General features: G+C 55.7%; 1 protein-coding gene across 1 annotated transcript in view; it reads left to right on the top strand.

Annotated features, from left to right (window-relative positions):
- Window positions 1-12,856: 12,856 nt before the first annotated feature.
- The window catches only part of PSD2 (pleckstrin and Sec7 domain containing 2), a 79,882-nt gene continuing 74,125 nt past the window's right edge, over window positions 12,857-18,613 (top strand). The window contains exon 1 of the mRNA XM_071443065.1: window positions 12,857-13,013. The gene's annotated coding sequence lies outside the window, so the exon portion shown is untranslated. The remainder of the gene's footprint in view (window positions 13,014-18,613) is intronic.

Raw genomic sequence — 18,613 nt, 5'->3', positions numbered from 1 at the left:
CAGCCTTAATGATTCCAAGGTTCTGTGCTTGTCTCCAGGCCAGTGAGGCATCCCTGAGCACGAGCTGTCTATGCCCAATTTTGGTGCTTTGTGAGCCATGGGGGACAGCTCAAAACCACACATTGCTCTGGAGTAACCCTGGTGGCAGACCCTGAGAGTTTGGGACACTGTAAGTGACACTTGGCCTGTTCATGACTGAGTCCTGCCATGGCCATCAGAGATGAATGGTTCCTCATGGAGGAGAGAGCTCTGAAGTGCAGCATGGCCCAACCCAAAAACTACTGGGAGAAATCTGCCCTCACATAATCACAGGATGGTTGGGGTTCCAAGGGACCTTAGAGCTCACCTGGCTCCATCCCCTGCCATGGGCAGAGGCACCACCCACTGGGCCAGGCTGCTCAGAACCCCATCCCACCTGGGCCTGGACACTCAGCCATGCATCACCTTAGGTCACTCCTTATGGGAATGAATCACAGGGACTCCATTTCATTCATGGTGGAAAAAAACCTTCTTTATTCACATTACTCCTTTTTACACAATTTTACACACCTGTGTGTGACTCCAATTCATTAATAGCTTTCTTGCCAATTCCTTACTGGTTAGTAACAAGCTGTTATTCTGTATTCATTGGTCACACAAACCCCCAGGGTGTACCTGCAGGAAAAGTTGTTTGTGAGAGATAGTTTTCATTTTTCTATCTAAACCAGTGTAAAAACAGTTTATAGAGGTGCTGGTTGTTTTTCACCCAGGAATAGATTGTTATGCTAATGAACTGCTCACACCAGGATTGCTTTCACATTTTTGCAAAGGGCTAGCCTGACAAGGCCAGCCACTGATTTTAGGAGAGCAGCCTTGATTTTATGAAGCCTTTCTTAACGATTTTTCTACCCTACTGCAACATCTCCTGACCCCAAAACCTGTAGAGGCAGAGCTGGAGTGAGCAATGACCCATCCAGGCATTGCAGGAGCAGCAGGAGCTCAGCACATGCCCCAGCTGCCCTTGCTGTGGTCAGTAGCATATATAGCAGTAGCAATAATACATATATATATATATATATATATAAGTAGCATATTTAGTTAGTAGCAATAATATTAACCCATCCCACCACCCTGGCTGAGCCTCTCCTCCCTGTGGGATGTGCCCAGGAGTGGGATCACATGGAATGCCCAGCAAGCAGAGAGGTGACCCTGCAGTCCCACAGCACCCACCGTGCCCCTGTCACCTCCAGACTGGTTTGCCCACTACAATGGGGCCCCAGTGGAGATCCTGGGGGAAAAGGAGAGAGCCTCTGTCCCCATGGCCCAAGGATGCAAGAAACCAAACAAAATGCAAGAGGTCAGCAAACACAAGGCAGCAATTAGCACAGGCAGTGGGGAGGAGAGGGGGAGACAATGCAATTTATGGAGCTCAGGAGAGGGAATTCTCTATGGGCACCGATCATGCACTATAAATACCTTCAAGGTAATGACAGCAATGGAGTGAATTATTCCCCATCTCTGATGATGGGAGGGCAAGAGGCAGTGACCTGGATCTGAGGAAGGGAAGTCTGGGTGGGAGGAAGCCTGGGCAGCAGGAACAGCCTGGTGTGGGATGTGCTCCGGGGCAGCCCTGCTTTCTGTGCACAGTCCATCTCTAACAGGTCCTTGGCTGAGTCCACGTCAGTCCCGGTGCTGGAGGGGCCAAGGCCAGGTCATGGGGCAGTTCCCAGCCTTCCTGCCCCTCCTGGCACAGAGGCAGTCAGTCAAGTTTCCTGCATCTGCTGCCTCTGGCCCAGGGCTGTGGCTGAGCAGGCAAACACCTCCCTTTGCCTGGGAGAGCCACCCACGTCCACCTGGCCCCACACAGGTCAGTTTGGCATCTGTGACACCCATCAAGCTGGGCAAATCAGCAGGAAGGAAGGAGAGAGAAGAATCTAAGGCTTTGAGTTGGATAGAAGAACAAGGGAAAATTTCCTCCAGCAAGATCTCAGCATCACAGACTGGCTGAGGGTGGCAGGGAACTCTGAGGTCACCTGGCCCAGCCCCTGCTCAGGCAGGACCACCCAGAGCCAGTTACCCAATTCCACGTCCAAACAGCTTTGAAACACCTCTGAGGATGGAGATCCCACAACTCCCTGTGCCACCTGTGCCAGTGCTTGGTCACCCTCAAAGGGGTTTCCTGATGCTCAGAGGGATCTTCCTGTGTTTCCATTTGTTCCCATCTCCTCTTGTTCTGTCACTGGGCACCAGTGAGAAGAGCCTGGCCCCATCTTCTCTGCACCTTCCCTTTAGGTTTCTATACACATGGATGAAGTCTCCCTGGAGCCTAAAAGATGGAGATTTCCTGTGCCCAGCCAAGAAGCCTCCTGCCTGCTGCTGGGGTTGTTTCCCTGTATGTGTGTGTGTGTGCTAAAAAGAAATAACCATGTTGAGGGTATGGGGAGGCCCAGAAAGGTGCTGAGCTTCCACTGATTCTCTTGGAAAGGTTCAGTCCTGCTCCTGCTCCCTGGTGCTTCACAGCAAGCCCACTGGAGAGCTGTAACAGCATTCCCAATGCCTGCTCTTTGTTCTCTCTGCTGCTGGATCACAGCTGATGACACAAGGAAAACAGCAGAGGAGAGGTGGGTGTAGCTCCCCTCTGTCCTGGTGACCTGTGGAGGCAGCAGTGCCTCCTGCATGCTCTGGCAGCCTGGAAATGTGAAATGCTCACTTATGGAGGACACTTGTGGCATCTGCTAGGAGACCCAGACTGATTTCTGGAGCTTTTTCCATCTCTCTGCAGATGGGTCTGTCCTTATCTGAGTCTCCCCTGGGGAACTCTTCAAGTGCTTTATCATAACAGCAGGCCTGGAAAATAGCTAAGGGTCCCTCAGAGGGAGTTTTGGAGCTCAGGCTGGCACTGGGGTACCCATCATCAGCCACCCACCAGCCTTCCTTCCTCCTGCAGGGGCAGAGGCTGGAAGGCAGAAACCAGGGAGAAGGGTGGGTCAGCTTGGGTGGCTCCTGCAGCCTCTCCAGGAGAAAGAAACAGCGCTCTGATCTCCTGCTCAACACACAGAGTCACGGCACCAGCCAGGACCCTGGATGTGCTGTCTGAGCTGTGTCAGTCTCATGCATTTCTCATCTATCACAGCCATGTGGAGAAGGTGGCATGGGCTGAAATGGCTCCTGGAGCAGAGAGTCTAAAGGACATTTGCTGGCTCTAAAACCCACAGAAACCACAGGAGATCCTGCTCCCTCTTAGCTGGACAGGTGGCCAGAGGCAGGGTGGTCAGGCCCAGCATTGGGGGAGAATAGAGAAAGGAAAATCCACATTGGAAGAACATCACAGCTTTGGCAGCCCTGTGCCAGCTGCCAGGTTTGTGTCTCCCAGAGAGAAGGATTGTTAAATTCAGCTCCTGGACACTGCAGTGGCACAGAGCTGTGTGACAAGAGCAGGAAAACAATGATCCCTCAGACCCTGTTTGGTTCTGCCTGGCACTGGCAGAGACACAGTATCTGTCCCAGGCACTGATTCTGTATGCAGAGGACAAGGACATGGGTCTGCTCCAGCGTGGGACACGCAGCTTTACGAGCCAGAGAAAAAGAAAGAGGAAGAGCAAAGGAAACTGCCTCCTAAATGTGAAATAAGTGGAGCCTGGCTCCAGACCCTCAAGACAAAGCCATAAATCTGCCCAGCCCTGCTGCGAAAGCATGAGACACCCTGCAACAGCCACATGGCGTCACAGTGTCCTTGATCTCTGTTTGCTCTTCCATCCCTCCCTTTCATCCCGCCAGCCCCGGGGCACGTTCCGGCTCCGGGTGACTCCGGCTCCGCTGCCAGCCTCTGTCCGTGCCGCTGCTGCTTTGTGGCAGTGCCGGGCTGCAGGACAGGGCTGGCCCTGCGGGACCGAAGGACAGGGCTGGCTCTGCAGGAGCGGCAGGACAGGGCTGGCCCTGCGGGACCGAAGGACAGGGCTGGCTCTGCAGGAGCGGCAGGACAGGGCTGGCCCTACAGGAGCGGCAGGACAGGGCTGGCCCTACAGGAGCGGCAGGGCAGGGCTGGCCCTACAGGAGCGGCAGGACAGGGCTGGCTCTGCAGGAACAGCAGGACAGGGCTGGCCCCGCAGGACCGAAGGACAGGGCTGGCGGCAGGGCAGGGCTGGCCCTACAGGAGCGGCAGGACAGGGCTGGCTCTGCAGGACCGCAGGACAGGGCAGGCCCTGCGGGACCGAAGGACAGGGCTGGCTATGCAGGAGCAGGAACAGCAGGACAGGGCTGGCCCCGCAGGACCGAAGGACAGGGCTGGCCCTGCGGGACCGAAGGACAGGGCTGGCCCTACAGGACCGCAGGACAGGGCTGGCCCTGCGGGAGCAGGAGCAGCAGGACAGGGCTGGCCCTGCAGGAGCAGCAGGACCGGCCGAGCCGGGGTGCAGCCCCGAGGATGCTGCCCCGGGCGGTGTCACGGGGCGGGCAGTGGGTGACACATGACTGGGGTGGCCGTGCCCATGGTCACAGGACCCATGGGACAGCTCCTGAGCCGCCTCTGCTTGCCGGCTGGAATGTTCCTGGTGAGCTGGGATGAAAGGAGGGATTCCGGCAGCCCCAGGAAGGGGGAGCCGAGTGACGCCTCTTCCCGAGGCACGGCTGACACTGAGACAACCCGAGAGCCACGGGCTGGCCCGGCTCCCCGGCTGCTTTAAAGGCAACTCTGTTCTGAAGCCTCAGACCCCCTCTCCCACATGAACGAGCAAGAAGAAGCTCTCAAAGGCCACCCAAACCACATCCAGGCGAGCCCATTTCCCGCCCGTCCCTATTTGACCATGTCCTGGCCATCGTCTGGAAGTGAGGGGACAAAGCACAGAGGGCACAAAGCCATCGCCTGGCTCTCCCCCAGCCTGGCTCCGAGAGCACAGGCAGAATCAGCACAGAAGCCACAAGTCTGTGCCACATTTGTCTCCTTTCTGTCCCTGGGCTTGCTGCACAAGGAGCAGGGGGAAGAGAAATGTGTTCAGGCTGCAGCTAATGCCAGAGCCTAAGAAAAGGATCAATTCACCCCCAGACAATTTGCATTCCAAGGGAGCAGCTCCCCTCTTGGTTTATTCCTCCCCACGACTGAGCACATGCACAGCTCCTCTTTCCCACATCCCATCACCATCCCAGAGCAGACAAAATCCTGAGCCTGCCCACTGCTCCCACGCAGCTGACTGAAATCCCTGGCACTGCCACCCGGTGCCCGCTCACCCCTGGCATCAGAGAGCCAGGAGTGGTGAGGATGGTGCCAGGGAGGGGCACCCAGCACATCGGCAGTGCTGCCTGTGCACAGCTCCGTGTCTCCAAAGGCTTCTCTCCCAAGCGTGCCTCACTAATTAGTAAACGGAGCCTAAACCTTTTGGTCTCCATCGATCTTATCTTTAAACCCTGCAGACAACAATTCCTCAATCGATACCTCATTTAATTGCTGCCACCAGGCTGACAGCTGGGCTCCTGGCTGAGCAAGCCTGGCTGTCACATGGCAGGTTGCCAGTGCCACCTTCTAATCCCAAACTGATTTATCCTCTTCCAGCTCCCCTGCTCTCCCTGCTCCCCCACTTCTGACCCTATTCCTGCCCCTCCCTCCCTGTGCAGGGGTAGAAAAAGCCCAGCTGCCTGCATCTCCCCCAGGAGCACATCCCACCCCCGTGGTGATTCCCCCCAGGCATGGCTGTGACCAAACTCGTGTTGATGAACACTTGGGCAGGAACAAGCAGCCCCCACACCTTGCTGAGACCCAGTTCAGCCCATTCCCATGAGGGCACCACCACAGGGGGACACCTGGATGTCACTGTGGTGTGTCCCAGCCAGCCCACACGGGGAGACAGGCAGACAGGCAGCTCTGCCCTGCCCATCCCCATCCCAGACCTCTGTGCACCCTCAGCCAGGACCCAGCGTGTGCTGGCCATGATCTGGTGCCTGGCTGCTGCCCCAGCAGCTGGATGTTTTTTGGATGTTCTTGGTCTCCTGAAGAGCAGCAGATAACAGAGGCAGCTGTGCTGTTTTGGGAGGAGCTGCCTTTGGAGTCAGGCACTGACTTCCCAGCTCTGCCCTCTCTGCTCGGGGCTGGGGGAGCCATGGCAGGGTGTCCTGGACTGCCAAGCAAATTGTATCCTATTTGCCATCTGTGTGGCAGTTGTTTTCTGTTCATTGAGCAGTTTTCCTTATTTCTTCCACACCCACTCCTCCCTCTGTGGACACATCTGCTGATAACAGCTACTGAATGTCCCTGCATGGCTGATAAGAACTACAGCATCCCATTGGGAGATGTGAGCCCAGAGGGAGGAGCCAAGCATTCCCGCCTGGATATAATCTGGAGATTCTGGAACACCAGCAGGGCCTCTCCACTGGATTCCCCAGAGGAACAGCAGCTGCCTCTCCTTCCACTGGATCTTCAGAGGAAGAGACTGCACCCTTCTACAGGATCCCTGCTCCAGCAGAACCAGCGCTGGCACTGCAGGAGGGCTACAGCCACAATTCCAATGGTTCTGCTGCCAGCACCCTGACCCACAGGGTGTCAGGCTGGGTTCTGACTCTGGCAGTGTTGTTTTAGTTTACTGCATTGTTTATTTTATCTTTTTATTTTCTTCCCTATTAAAGAACTATTATTCCTTCTCCCATATTTTTGCCTGAAAGCCCCCCTTAATTTTAAATTTATAAAAATACAGAGGGACAGGGTTTGCATTTTCCATTTCAGGGGAGGCTCCTGCCTTAGCGGACTCCAGTCTTTCCAAACCAAGACCCAAGGGGATCAGGCTCCTGTGATGGGGCAATGGTTATGGGTACTCTGTGTTTGCTCTGGCTCAGTTTTTAATCTTGCTTCCATTGTGAGTTTTTTTTTTTTTTCCTGCAGTTTAATGATAATCATAGGTGTGACACACGGTTCTGTCAGTGGAAAATTGGGAAGTGATTGCTGTAACCTGATCTTAGATCAGTTCTATGTTTGTCATCTGCAGCTCTTGATGGCCTCTCTTGGTGGGAATGCTGATTGCTTCGTCCTTGTAGCCTCAGGAAACACCAGTGTGTTCTTTTGGAAGGAAATAGCACTTGAACATAATAAATGAACACATCACCAGCAATACCACCCAAATGGAGCCTCAGGATTGGGATTGTACCCCACAGCACAAACCCTGAGCCTGTGGGTGTCTTCTTCCACCAGTGACACTTGGAGTGTCACCCATCCTTGCAGCTTTGAGTTGCTCCACTCCATGGTAACCCAGAATTCTCCAAGAGGAGGTTCAGATATGTAAAATAAATCACCTCTACTATTGGCCTTAGCTGGAATCCTGATTTGGAGTCAAGGAGAGGGACAAGGCCTTCACTGTGCAGGTGCTGAGGGAACCCTGGGCCTGGGTCTCACCAGAGTCCAGCAGGAATGTGGAAATCTTCTCCAAGGAACCACTCAAGGTCTTCACAGAGCAGCAACGAGGAACTAATGCATGAGGAAAGGCAGGGGAACATGCCAGCAGCTTCCTGGGGGCAAACACAGCTCTGGGGAGCATGGATGCACTGTGGGAACACTGGGCTAGCTCAGAACACCCTCGGCTGCTGCAAGGCACTGGCGTCTCCTCCAGCCATGGCAGGATGAACCACATCTCACACACCTCCTCTTCCAGTTGGCTCTTCTCCTGCAACAGCCACACCAAGGCAGGATGTGACCCTGGGCAGAAACCAAAATCTGCTCTTGGTGCAGGCTGCTGAGAATGGAGGACAGAGCAGGGGCGAGGCTGGAGGTAAAGGCACCTGAATCTCAGATTTCTGGGCCAGAAACCAATTGCAGAGCCTTTCAGCCTGGAGAGAACCTAGCCCATACCTCCATGGTGTTACCACAGGGCTCACACAGCATCTGTGCAAGCAAGGCTGGGCCATGCTAGGGTGCCACCTCAGCAGGCAATCTGTCCTGCTCTCATCTCCCAGGCCACAGCTTCCCAGTGAGCCAGGGAGGGAGGGGAATGCTCAGCAGCTCCAGGAGTGAAGGCCAGGGAAGCTTGCATGGAATTCATGTACTGTCAGCAATGAGAAGTGTCCACCAACAGCTTGGGGCTCTCCTGTGCAGGACCAAGAGCTGGATTCAACAATCCTTGTGCAGGGCCAGCAGCTGAGCCTGGTGATCCTTGTGGGTCCCTTCCAGCTCAGCATGTTCCACAGTTCTGTGCCTCTGTCACCTCTGCTGTTTGTCCATAGCCTGTTTCATTGGGGGCTGCTCTCTGCTGCCCTGTGAGCCAGGCTGGAGCAAAGGGGCCCAGCTAGGCAGTGCTGGTGGGAGAGGAGAGCCCCGTGGGCAGGGCAGGGGTGGCTCCCTGTGCCAGCCATGGCACTGGAGTGCAGGAATGCTGATCCTGCAGTGCTCCTTGGCCGTGGTGCCAGGGGGTGCATGGTGACACATGGCACTGGGAGCTCTGCAGTTGGCCCCGAGCGTGCCCCAGATGGTTTGATGCCAGGGTGTTTGCACACAGCTCTGCCATTTAATGGGGAGAGAAGGCAGAGCTGATCCCAGCTGAAGCCACACACCAAAATGCTGACAGACTGTTTGTCGAGACACAAACATTGGCAAATGGCCCCGCTTGCCATGTACTGAGAGGGAGGCAGCCCGAGAGCAGGGATGTCTCTGGCAGGGACTGGGAGCCCTCAAAGTGCAGCTCAGAGTGTGCTTCTGGGAAAATGGAAGCCACTTTTGGGGAGATTTGAAGCAGCCTTCTCCAAATGGGCAGAACTGGGATGTCAGCTTCTATAGGTGAGGCTGGGGGTGATGGGGGCAGCGAGGGATGATTGTTGTGCAGCACAGTTTGGGGGATGCAGCATCTCTTTGGTCCTCTGGCTGGTGTTCAGGGGTGTTTACCCAGAGAAAGCCACGCCATCAGCACTTGGGATGTGTTGGTGTCCAATCCCAGCAGGGATGGAGCACGCCGGGTGCTGCTGGGGCTGCCTGTGATCCCTGCATTTTGGTAGGGCTGTGCAGTCCCCACCAACACCTGCCATTAGCTCTTCCTCTCTGGATCCCATCCTCCAAGGAAGGAGGGGGTGGGAGCTGTGGGGAAGGGGGCACTGAGAACATGAGCCAGGGCTGGGCAGCCTGGAGCAGACCAGGAGCCAGCGCTGTGCCCAGGGGGTGGCACAGGTCTGCTCACCTCAGGGACAGGCTGGCACCTGCCCACACCAGTGCCAGGAAATTGCTGAGAAGGAAAGAGCTGCCTTCAAACAGCACCTCCCAGGCTCTAGCACAGCCCCTGGGGAGCCTGGGCTTGGATCCTGGGAAAGCCAGGCCCCCTCACCTGAGTGTCAGCCCAGAAAGTGCCACTCTCAGGCCTCTGGGTGGCAAAGGGTGGTTGAAGGCAATGAGCTGGAAGGCTTCACAGCTTCCCACTGAAGCAGGGAAAACAGGAGCTGCTCCTGTGCTGATCCAGCAGTTCCACTTTGCCAGCAGGAGCCTTCTGTCTCTCAGATGATCCCCCTGATTGGAAGCAACTTTGGAACCTGAGTGCTAACCCAGCTGGGTCTCAGTTCAAGGTGATCAACTTCTCTGGACAAAGCCCCTGTGTCTCCAGCAGCTCTGCCCTGCCAAATGCTGAGCACTGCCCAGGGCAGCAGGGACAGGGGTTCCCAGAGAAAGGAGAACATGGCCCATGTGGGTGGGGGCATGGGAGGGTAATGAGGGGGGAAGGAGCTGCCAGCTGGGAAGAATTACAAACAAAACAAGGTTTTGTCATCTACCAGGACACCAGAATGATGTTAAAAGAGTCCATAGTTCTAAATTACCAATAATACCAAAAAACCACAAAATCTGGGGTGAAGATTCAATAAACTATGGAAGGACTCCTGTGTTTTGGTGACAGATAGGGGTCCATCCCTCCACCAGCCACCACTGCAGTCCTGCCCAGCTCCAGGCTGAAACCTCCCCAGACTGTGGTGCCTATTAAAAATAGGTTAGAAACTGTTGTAAAATAGCTGATAATTGTTAAGCATGTACTGTTAGTTTGGTTATGGTAAAAGAGGTTAAAAGGGTAGTTATAAGAAATTACACCTCAGTAAAGTTCACCTCACCCCAAGTGAAACGAGCCAGCCTGGATAGAACTGTAATGGCCAATCGAGCACCTTAAACCTTCATGCAAATGAAGGATCCCAACAGAAACCAATCCAGAGGGACAGAAAACAGGATAAAAAGGGGCTTCTGACCCAGTGAATCCGTGCTGCCCCACCTGGACCATCGGGGCCATCGCTGCTGAGCAGCCCCAGCTGCAGCATCCTCGAGGGAACGCTCCTGCTCAGCCTGGGCCCCCTGGCTTTAGGCCTTTCCTTTTTATTATAATAAATGCTGAAATCACTTTAGTACCAAGAGTCTGGTCCTGTTTTTAACACCACCCACTGTCCCCCAACCAGTAACATCACCAAGGACTGCTTGGGGAGCCCAGTGGGATGTAAAGGCCTGGCAGAGCCTGCTGAGCTGCCTGCTTGGAGCAGCCATCCCCATATCTGACTTTAAACTTGATGTTTGCACCTGCATGGGGTGCTCAGGCAGGCAATGCTAAAGGAAGCAGAGCAGCACGGTCAGTCTGTCTTGTTTCCTTCTGCTCTCTCCTGGGGCCTCCTTCATGCTGCCAGCATCACAATATTTGATGTTTTAAAAATCCTAAATAGCATGATAGGAAGGGTGGTCACCTGAAAAGCAAAGAAAGGTGTGAGTTACTGTGAAAAACATTGAAAGGACTTGCACAGAGGTGGAGAAATGCCTGCTGTGGTACTGAGGGGCAGCTACTCTGCAAAATCACAGCATGTGTCAGACAGGGACACCCCATTCCCCATCCAGGCTCAGTTTTCCACTTGTACCAGGGAAATATCCTGAAATTTGTCTCCCATATCAACTCTGTTTTTCTCCCTGGCTTTCAGACCCCTCACGAGTTCCTTGCCCTATCAAAAGAGAGGAGACAAAAGGGGCTGAGTGAGTATTTCTCAGCCCAACCCAATGCCCCAGGCAGGGCAGCGGGCACTGCCCAGCTCCCAGTGCACCATCCTCGCCCTCAGTGCCCCCTGCCCTCCCTCTGCCAGGTGCCCCCTCAGCCTCCCCTCCTGCACATCTCAGCTGCTGCCCAAGAGCCTCCACGGCCCCAGGGAGGGGCTGCTAACAGAAATACCTCACTTCAGAGGGATCACTTCCCTGACCTGGAACCCTCTGGATTACCTTCCCTCTCCAGATTCCCACCATCCTGCTGATGCTCAGCTCTCCCTCCTCCTGGCCCTGACCCTTCTGTCCCCACTGCAGAGGTTTCCCTGGGAGCTGTGGGCCTTTCTCTCTCGCTGCAGCCTTTTGTGTGATCTCCCCACCACCCTCCCCTCATCCAGAGGTTCTCCTGCCGATGTGCAGAGCGGGGCTCAGCGCTGGCACCGCGGCATCCCGTGGGATCCCGTCTCCTAGCAACGCCGGGAGGATGCTGAGAGCACGTCTGGTCCATGGCCCGTGGAGGCTCCGTGCACAGGGCAGAGGGCAGCTGCTGCCTGCAGGGAATGCAGCTCCCTGCACACACCCCCTCCTTCCCCTCCGACCCTGGGAAGTGCCTGAGGCTCAGGAGCTTGAGCACTGTCCTGGGTCACCTCACCCTGCGGCCCCAGCCCTGCTCCCCAGCCCATCACAGAGCTCCCCAGAGCCCCTCCCCGCAGCAGCGACCGGCAAAACTCCCCCCCACCAGCCCTCCTGTCTTCTTCCAGCGCTCAGACTTCCACAAGGTGCTCAGACTGCCCCATCCTGTCTTCTTCCGCCTCTCCTCCGCCACCAACAGGACCCTCAAGGTGCTCAGACTGCCCCAAAAGCGCCACGGGGGTTTAGCCTGTGGGAGTTACTGTGAAAAACATTAAAAGGACTTGCACAGAGGTGGAGAAATGCCTACTGTGGTACTGAGGGGCAGCTACTCTGCAAAATCACAATATGTGTCAGCTAGGGACACCCCATTTCCCCTATCCAGGCTCTGGCACAGTTTTCCACTTAACTTGCACTGAGGAAATATCCTGAAATTTGTCTCCCATATCAACTCTGACTTTTCTCCCTGGCTTTCAGACCCCTCATGAGTTCCTTGCCCTATCAAAAGAGAGGAGACAAAAAGGGCCAAGTGAGTATTTCTCAGCCCATAGAAGCGGGGTTCCCCTCCGGGAGGGGGAGCACCCCTGTTCCCAGCCCACAGAATCGGGGTTCTCCCCCTTGTTCTCAGCCCACAGAATCGGGGTTCTCCCCTTGTTCTGAGCCCACAGAATCGGGGTTCTCCCCCCTGTTCCCACTCCACAGAATCGGGGTTCTCCCCCCTGTTCTCACCCCACACAAGCGGGGTTCTCCCCCTGTTCTCACCCCACAGAATCGGGGTTCTCCCCCTGTTCTCACCCCACACAAGCGGGGTTCTCTCTCCCGTTCTCACCCCACAGAATCGGGGTTCTCCCCCTGTTCTCACCCCACAGAATCGGGGTTCTCTCTCCTGTTCTCACCCCATACAATCGGGGTTCTCTCCCTGTTCTCAGCCCACACAATCGGGGTTCTCCCGCTGTTCTCACCCCACAGAATCGGGGTTCTCCCCCTGTTCTCACCCCACAGAATCGGGGTTCTCCCCCTGTTCTCACCCCACACGAGCGGGGTTCTCCCCCTGTTCTCACCCCACAGAATCGGGGTTCTCTCTCCTGTTCTCACCCCACACAAGCGGGGTTCTCCCCCTGTTCTCACCCCTCACAAGCGGGGTTCTCCCCCTGTTCTCACCCCACAGAATCGGGGTTTTCCCCCTGCTCTCCCCCACACGAGCGGGGCTCTCGCTCCGGGAGGGCCCTGTCCGTGCGCGGCGCGGCCGCCAGGGGGCAGCAGGGGCCGGCCATGCCCTCTGTCGCCCCCCGGCGGGCGCGGCGGGCGCTGCAGCGCGGCGGGCCCGGTGCCGGCGCCGCTCGCGGTCCCGTTTCGGTCCCGGTTCGGTCCCGGTTCGGTGCCGCTCCCCCCATGGCCGCGTCCCGGGGGCCGCGTCCCCGCACCCGCCCGGGGAGCCGGGCACGGCGAGCAGGTACGGGGTGAGGGAGGGAGAGAGGGAGTGAGCGTGTGCCTCCCGGCCGGAGCAGCATCTCCGCCTCGGCGGGAGCGGCGGGGTCGGGAGGGCGGTTCAGCTCCCGGTTTCCGTGCCAGGGAGGTGGATGGATGGATGGATGGACGGAGGTGCTGCCGGGGTTATGGCACACTCGTGGCGGAGAGATAGCCGGGCTGTGTTGTCCCTCATGCCGGAGGGATGGGGATGCCCGTGGGGTTGTGTTATCCCCGTGCTGGAGAGATTGAGGCGCCTCCAAGCTGCGTTATCCTCATGCCGGCGGCATAGAGCTGCCCCTGGATTGTGTTAGCTCTGGAGGGATGGGGGTGCCCCGGGCTGGGTTATCCCCGTGCTCGAGGCATGGGGATGTCCCCGGGATGTGTTATCCCTGTGTTGGAGGGATAGGGGTGTCCCTAGGATGTGTTATCCCTGTGTTGGAGAGATCGGAGTGTCCCTAGGATGTGTTATCCCTGTGTTGGAGGGATAGGGGTGTCCCTGGGCTGTTATCCCTTGTGTTGGAGGGATAGGGGTGTCCCTGGGCTGTGTTATCCCTGTGTTGGAGGGATAGGGGTGTCCCTGGGCTGTGTTATCCCTGGGTTGGAGGGATAGGGGTGTGCCTGGGCTGTTATCCCTTGTGTTGGAGGGATAGGAGTGTCCCCGGGCTGTGTTATCCCTGTGTTTGAGGGATAGGGGTGTCCCTGGGCTGTGTTATCCCTGTGTTGGAGGGATAGGGGTGTCCCTGGGCTGTGTTATCCCCGTTCTCGAGGCATGGGGATGTCCCTGGGCTGTGTTATCCCTGGGTTGGAGGGATAGGGGTGTCCCCGTGTTCCAGGAATGGGGGTGTCCCCGGGCTGTGTCCCCCCCGTGCCACAGGGTTATGGGTGCCCCCCCCGTGCCATCCCTGTGTTATTCTCTGTCCAGGGGCCACAGAGGTGCCCCCGGGGATGGAGAGAAGGGGCTGCTCCCGGGGCTGTGCTGTCCTCGGAGGGATGGGGGTGTCCCCGGGCTGTGCCAGAGAGAGGAGGCTGCTCCTGGGGCTGTGTTGTCCCACGTGCCGAAACAATGGGGTGCCCCCAGGCTGTGTTATCCTTACACCCTGTACCAAAGGGAAGGAGGTGCCCCGGAGCTGTGTTACCCCCGGGCAGGAGCGATGGGGGTGCTCCTGCATGCCAAAATGCCAAGTCCTGCCTGCAGAGCCAGGTGGAAAGTGCTGTCCAGGGACCCATCCCTAAACTGACATTTTTAGTGCAAGTCACTTACAAAGAGTATTTCTTTCTCTGGAAAAGTAGAAATGCAAATGGAAGTTTTCAGTTGATGTGAACTGCATTGGTTCCAGTTAACCATAAAAAAATTTTAAAAAGGAAATGGTGAGTTTTTAGAGTGCACCATGCAGGAGAGATGGGGTGCTCAGCCTGTGCTGGAGTGATGGGGTGCTCCTGGGAATGTGTTATCCCCATGCTGGAGGGATGGGGTGCTCCTGCATCCCAAGTCCTCCCTGCAGAGCCAGGTGGAAAATGCTGTCCAGGGACCCATCCTTACACTGACATTTTCAGTGCAAGTCACTTGCAAAGAGTATCTCATTCTGGAAAAGAAGAAATGCAAATGAAATATTTCAGCTGATGTGAAATACACTGGTTCCAGTTAATCATAAAAAAAAAATTTAAAAAAGGAAATGGTGGGATTTTAGAGTACCTTGTGTACTGTATGTTACCCTCATGCAGGAGTGATGGGGTGCTCCTGGGGCTGTGTTATCCCCATGCTGGAGTGATGGGGGTGCTCCTGCATCCCAAATCCTCCCTGCAGAGCCAGGTGGAAAATGCTGTCCAGGGACCCATCCCTAAATTGACATTTTCAGTGCAAGTCACTTGCAAAGAGTATTTCTTTCTGGAAAAGTAGAAATGCAAATGAAATATTTCAGCTGATGTGAACTACATTGGCTCCAGTTAACCATAAAAATAAGTTTAAAAAAATAAATTAAGAAAAAAAAAGGAAATGGTGAGTTTTTAGAGTACCCTGTGTACTGTGTGTTACCCCCGTGCAGGAGGGGTGGTGCAGGAGGGATGGGGGTGCTCCTGCATCCCAAGTCCTTCCTAAAGTGCTCTCCAGGGACCCATCCCTAAAATGACATTTTTAGTGCAAGTCACTTGCAAAGAGTATTTCTTTCTGGAAAAGTAGAAATGCAAATGAAATATTTCAGTTGATGCAAATTACATTGGTTTCAGTTAACCGTAAAAAATAAATTAAAAAAAAAAAAAAGTGAGTTTTTAGAGTACCCTGTGTACTGTGTGTTACCCCTGTACAGGAGGGATGGGGGTGCCCCCGGGCTCTGTTACCCCCGTGCAGGAGGGATGGGGGTGCTCCTGGGCTCTGTTACCCCAGTACAGGAGGGATGGGGGTGCTCCTGGGGCTGGGTTACCCCAGTACAGGAGGGATGGGGATGCTCCTGGGCTCTGTTACCCCAGTACAGGAGGGATGGGGGTGCCCCCGGGCTCTGTTACCCCAGTACAGGAGGGATGGGGGTGCTCCTGGGCTCTGTTACCCCAGTACAGGAGGGATGGGGGTGCTCCTGGGGCTCTGTTACCCCAGTACAGGAGGGATGGGGGTGCTCCTGGGCTGTGCCATGCCCTGGACCAGCAGCAGGCTGCAGGACAGGCTGCTCAAGGCACTCCATGCCCCCTCTCTTTGAGCCCAGCAGTGCCTGAGGCTCACCCCAGGGAACAGCATCCTCTCACCGGTGCTGCTGGGAGAAGTGACAGGAGCTGAGCTGAAGGAGGCTGCTCTTCCCTGAGAGCCTCCAGGATAGAGCACTGCAGGATTAAGTTTGTGCTCAAGTGGTCTCACGCTATCTCAAAGCTGCAATTCCTCTCAGGCTGCTCAGGAAAGGGGTTTTGGAGGATTTGAGGCCTGACAGAGAGTTTGCTGCAAGGATATTTCTGCACTCAGGTTCCTGGCCAGCTGCTTCCTTGTCCAGTGTGTCTCCAGCTTTCTGTGTGAGGGAGCAGGCTCAGCTTTCAGAAACACCCTTCAACCAGGGGTGTATAAAACATGAGCCAGGGGAGGAAGCAGCATCCCTGTTGTGGGATTCCCTTGTTCAGATGTGTGGTTGCTGTAGTGCCCTGGGGTAGAGGGCAGGCTGAGAAGCAGAAACAGAAAGCTGTGATGTGGACAGCCCCACTGAAGCTGCCTTGCAGGCCATCTTGGTCTGAGGAACAGCAATTAGGGAAGGTGTCAGGCCTTTCTGGGCAGTAAAATCAGCAGAGTCTTGGCAGGTTTGCAGGCATGGGCTGCTGTGTCTGTGGGATGGGAAGCTCTTGCTGTGAGGAGCAGCCCTCTGTGCCATGGGGTGTCCTCAGCCTCAAGCCCACTGTGGGTATTTTGGATCAGAGTGGGGCTGATCTGCTGCCACCTTTGCAGATTTACCTCGGGGGAGATAGAGGGCAGGCTGGGAATTACAATGTTTGATCCATGAGGTTGCTTTTCTGAAATATCGTTTTTAATGAAGGGGAAAATGTTGGTCACATCGGAATTAAGTTCTTCTCTGTGGCTTTGAGGTGATTCCTCAGTTGAAATGCCTTTGCACGGGATGAAAGACAATCTGAGTTAAAAATTCATTGTCCCACAGGAAAGGCTTTTGCTTCTTTCTTCCTGGAGCAGCTGGCAGCAGTGTGGCAGGAAAAGGGTTACTGATGAAGTGTGAGGGAGCTTCTGGGATGTTTCCTGGGCTGGCTGAGGTGGTGAGTGGCTGTGAACAGCCAGGCTGTGCCCCTGCAGGGAGCTCAGAGCCAGCTGTGCCTGCGCCCTGCTGCTGAAAAACTGAGCTTCACTGCTGGGAGCCCAAAGGCATCAACCCTGACCCCAAAAATGGGACCCAGGCAGCCCTGGGCTGGGGGTTTTGGTCTCTCCCTGTGTTTTGTGTCACTCCTGGGCTTCATCCACTGCTCCTCCTGGGGAAGGGCTGTGACACTGCCCCAGCACAGGGCAAGGCAGATCATCCTCCTGCCTCCCTGCTCTGCCTGATCCCTCCTCCTACCCCAAAAGCCTTTTCCTCTCTGAAAGCCACTGTAGCACCCTAGCAAAGACCAGAGGAACCTTTCTTCACCTCTCAGCTCAGTTCCAGGCTGGTGTGCAGACCCTCCCAGCTCAGAGTGAGGGGCTGAGCTCCTCAACTCCAAAAGGTCATTGTGGGGGACAGATTTAAAGGGGTCTGACATTGTGGGGGACAGATTTAAAGGGGTCTGACATGGGGATCCTGGCAAAATGATCTCTCTGGCTTGTCTCAGGGTGGGCTCAGCCATCAGAAACACTCACCTGAACTGAGGGGGATGCTGGGGTCACTCCTCACCTCAAGGCTGCCTTTGGCAAGTCTGAGTTTACACACCTGGCAGGGAGACCTCCCTCTGGAGAGGAGAGGCTTAAAGCTTTCTGGAAAGGGACCTGGATGGTTTCCTAGTGCCTCCTTTGAGGGCAGGAACAAGGAGCAGGGCTTTGAATGGTGTCCTGAGACCTGATCTCTGAGTTTCCGTTCCAGCACAGGGTCCTAAGCCAAGAAAACTGCCTGTCCTGCCAAGGCTGGGTAGGAAACTGGCCCAGGAGCAGAGATGTGGTGTTAACTCCTCTCTGCAAGGAGCACTGGGGCTCCTTTGGTGAGCCCCCCATCTGCACTTTGTTATTTCCTTTCAAAACACCCATCCTGCCTGGCCTAGCTGCAGCATGAGGCTGTGGAGTTTGTGAAGGTGCTAATACAGGCTCAGGGATGAATTTATTCACTCCTTAACCTTGTCCTTTCTGAGCTGGGCTCTGCTGGGGCTGTCAGCCTGGCTGGGGGAAGGTGCTGGGGCCAGGGAGTGCAGCAGAGGAGGGTGGGCTGGAGCCAGGGGAGGGATGGCCTTGGAGCAGGGAGCATTAAACATGTTTGGCATGTCAGTGGTCTGGCACGTGGGGAATCTCCTTCTGTTTTGTCTTTTTGGTGATCATTTCTTGCAGAACCCTGTGTTTAGCAAATGGGATAGAAGGGATCAGCTGCTGGTTTGGGCACACATCCCACAGGCTCCTGGGGGTGGGACACTGCTCTGGGCAGGACAGACAGACTGACAGACTGACTGGCAGCAGCAAGTCTAGAAGTCATCTCAGAGACACTGAGAGCTGCTCTGCTTTGCTTGGGACTGCACATTCCAGCTGTTTGCCTGGGCACACCACACATCTGCACTGGCTGTCTCCATCAGGGGAGATGTGCGTGGCCAAGCTGCCTGCTCTGCATTTGCTGCTCCTGCTGCAGTGACCAGATGTCCTGCTCTTTGGGGATGTTGTCCTACTTTCAAGTAGGTTGTTCTATTTTTGCCTGGCCCTGTCCTTTCTGTGACTTTGCCTTCCTCCGTGTCCCGTGCCAGGCTTTCCCCTGGCAGTGGCAGAAGCTGTGCAGGTCGTGGTCCCAAGCAGCACAAGCCATTTCTCTCTGCTGTGTTTCCTTGCACAGCCTCCAGCCTTGCACACAGGGCATGAGCTCAGGCACCCAGGCTCCCTGAAGATCATCAGGTGCTCAGGGGGAAGGGTCTGGGTGCCTGGCAGTCAGGGGAAGGTGTTTG

Source organism: Agelaius tricolor, unplaced genomic scaffold (genome assembly GCF_023055355.1).
Source record: "Agelaius tricolor isolate 1412-34295 unplaced genomic scaffold, bAgeTri1.0.p SCAF_18, whole genome shotgun sequence".
Taxonomy (NCBI): domain Eukaryota; kingdom Metazoa; phylum Chordata; class Aves; order Passeriformes; family Icteridae; genus Agelaius; species Agelaius tricolor.
This window is presented reverse-complemented; position numbering and strand designations above follow the sequence as displayed.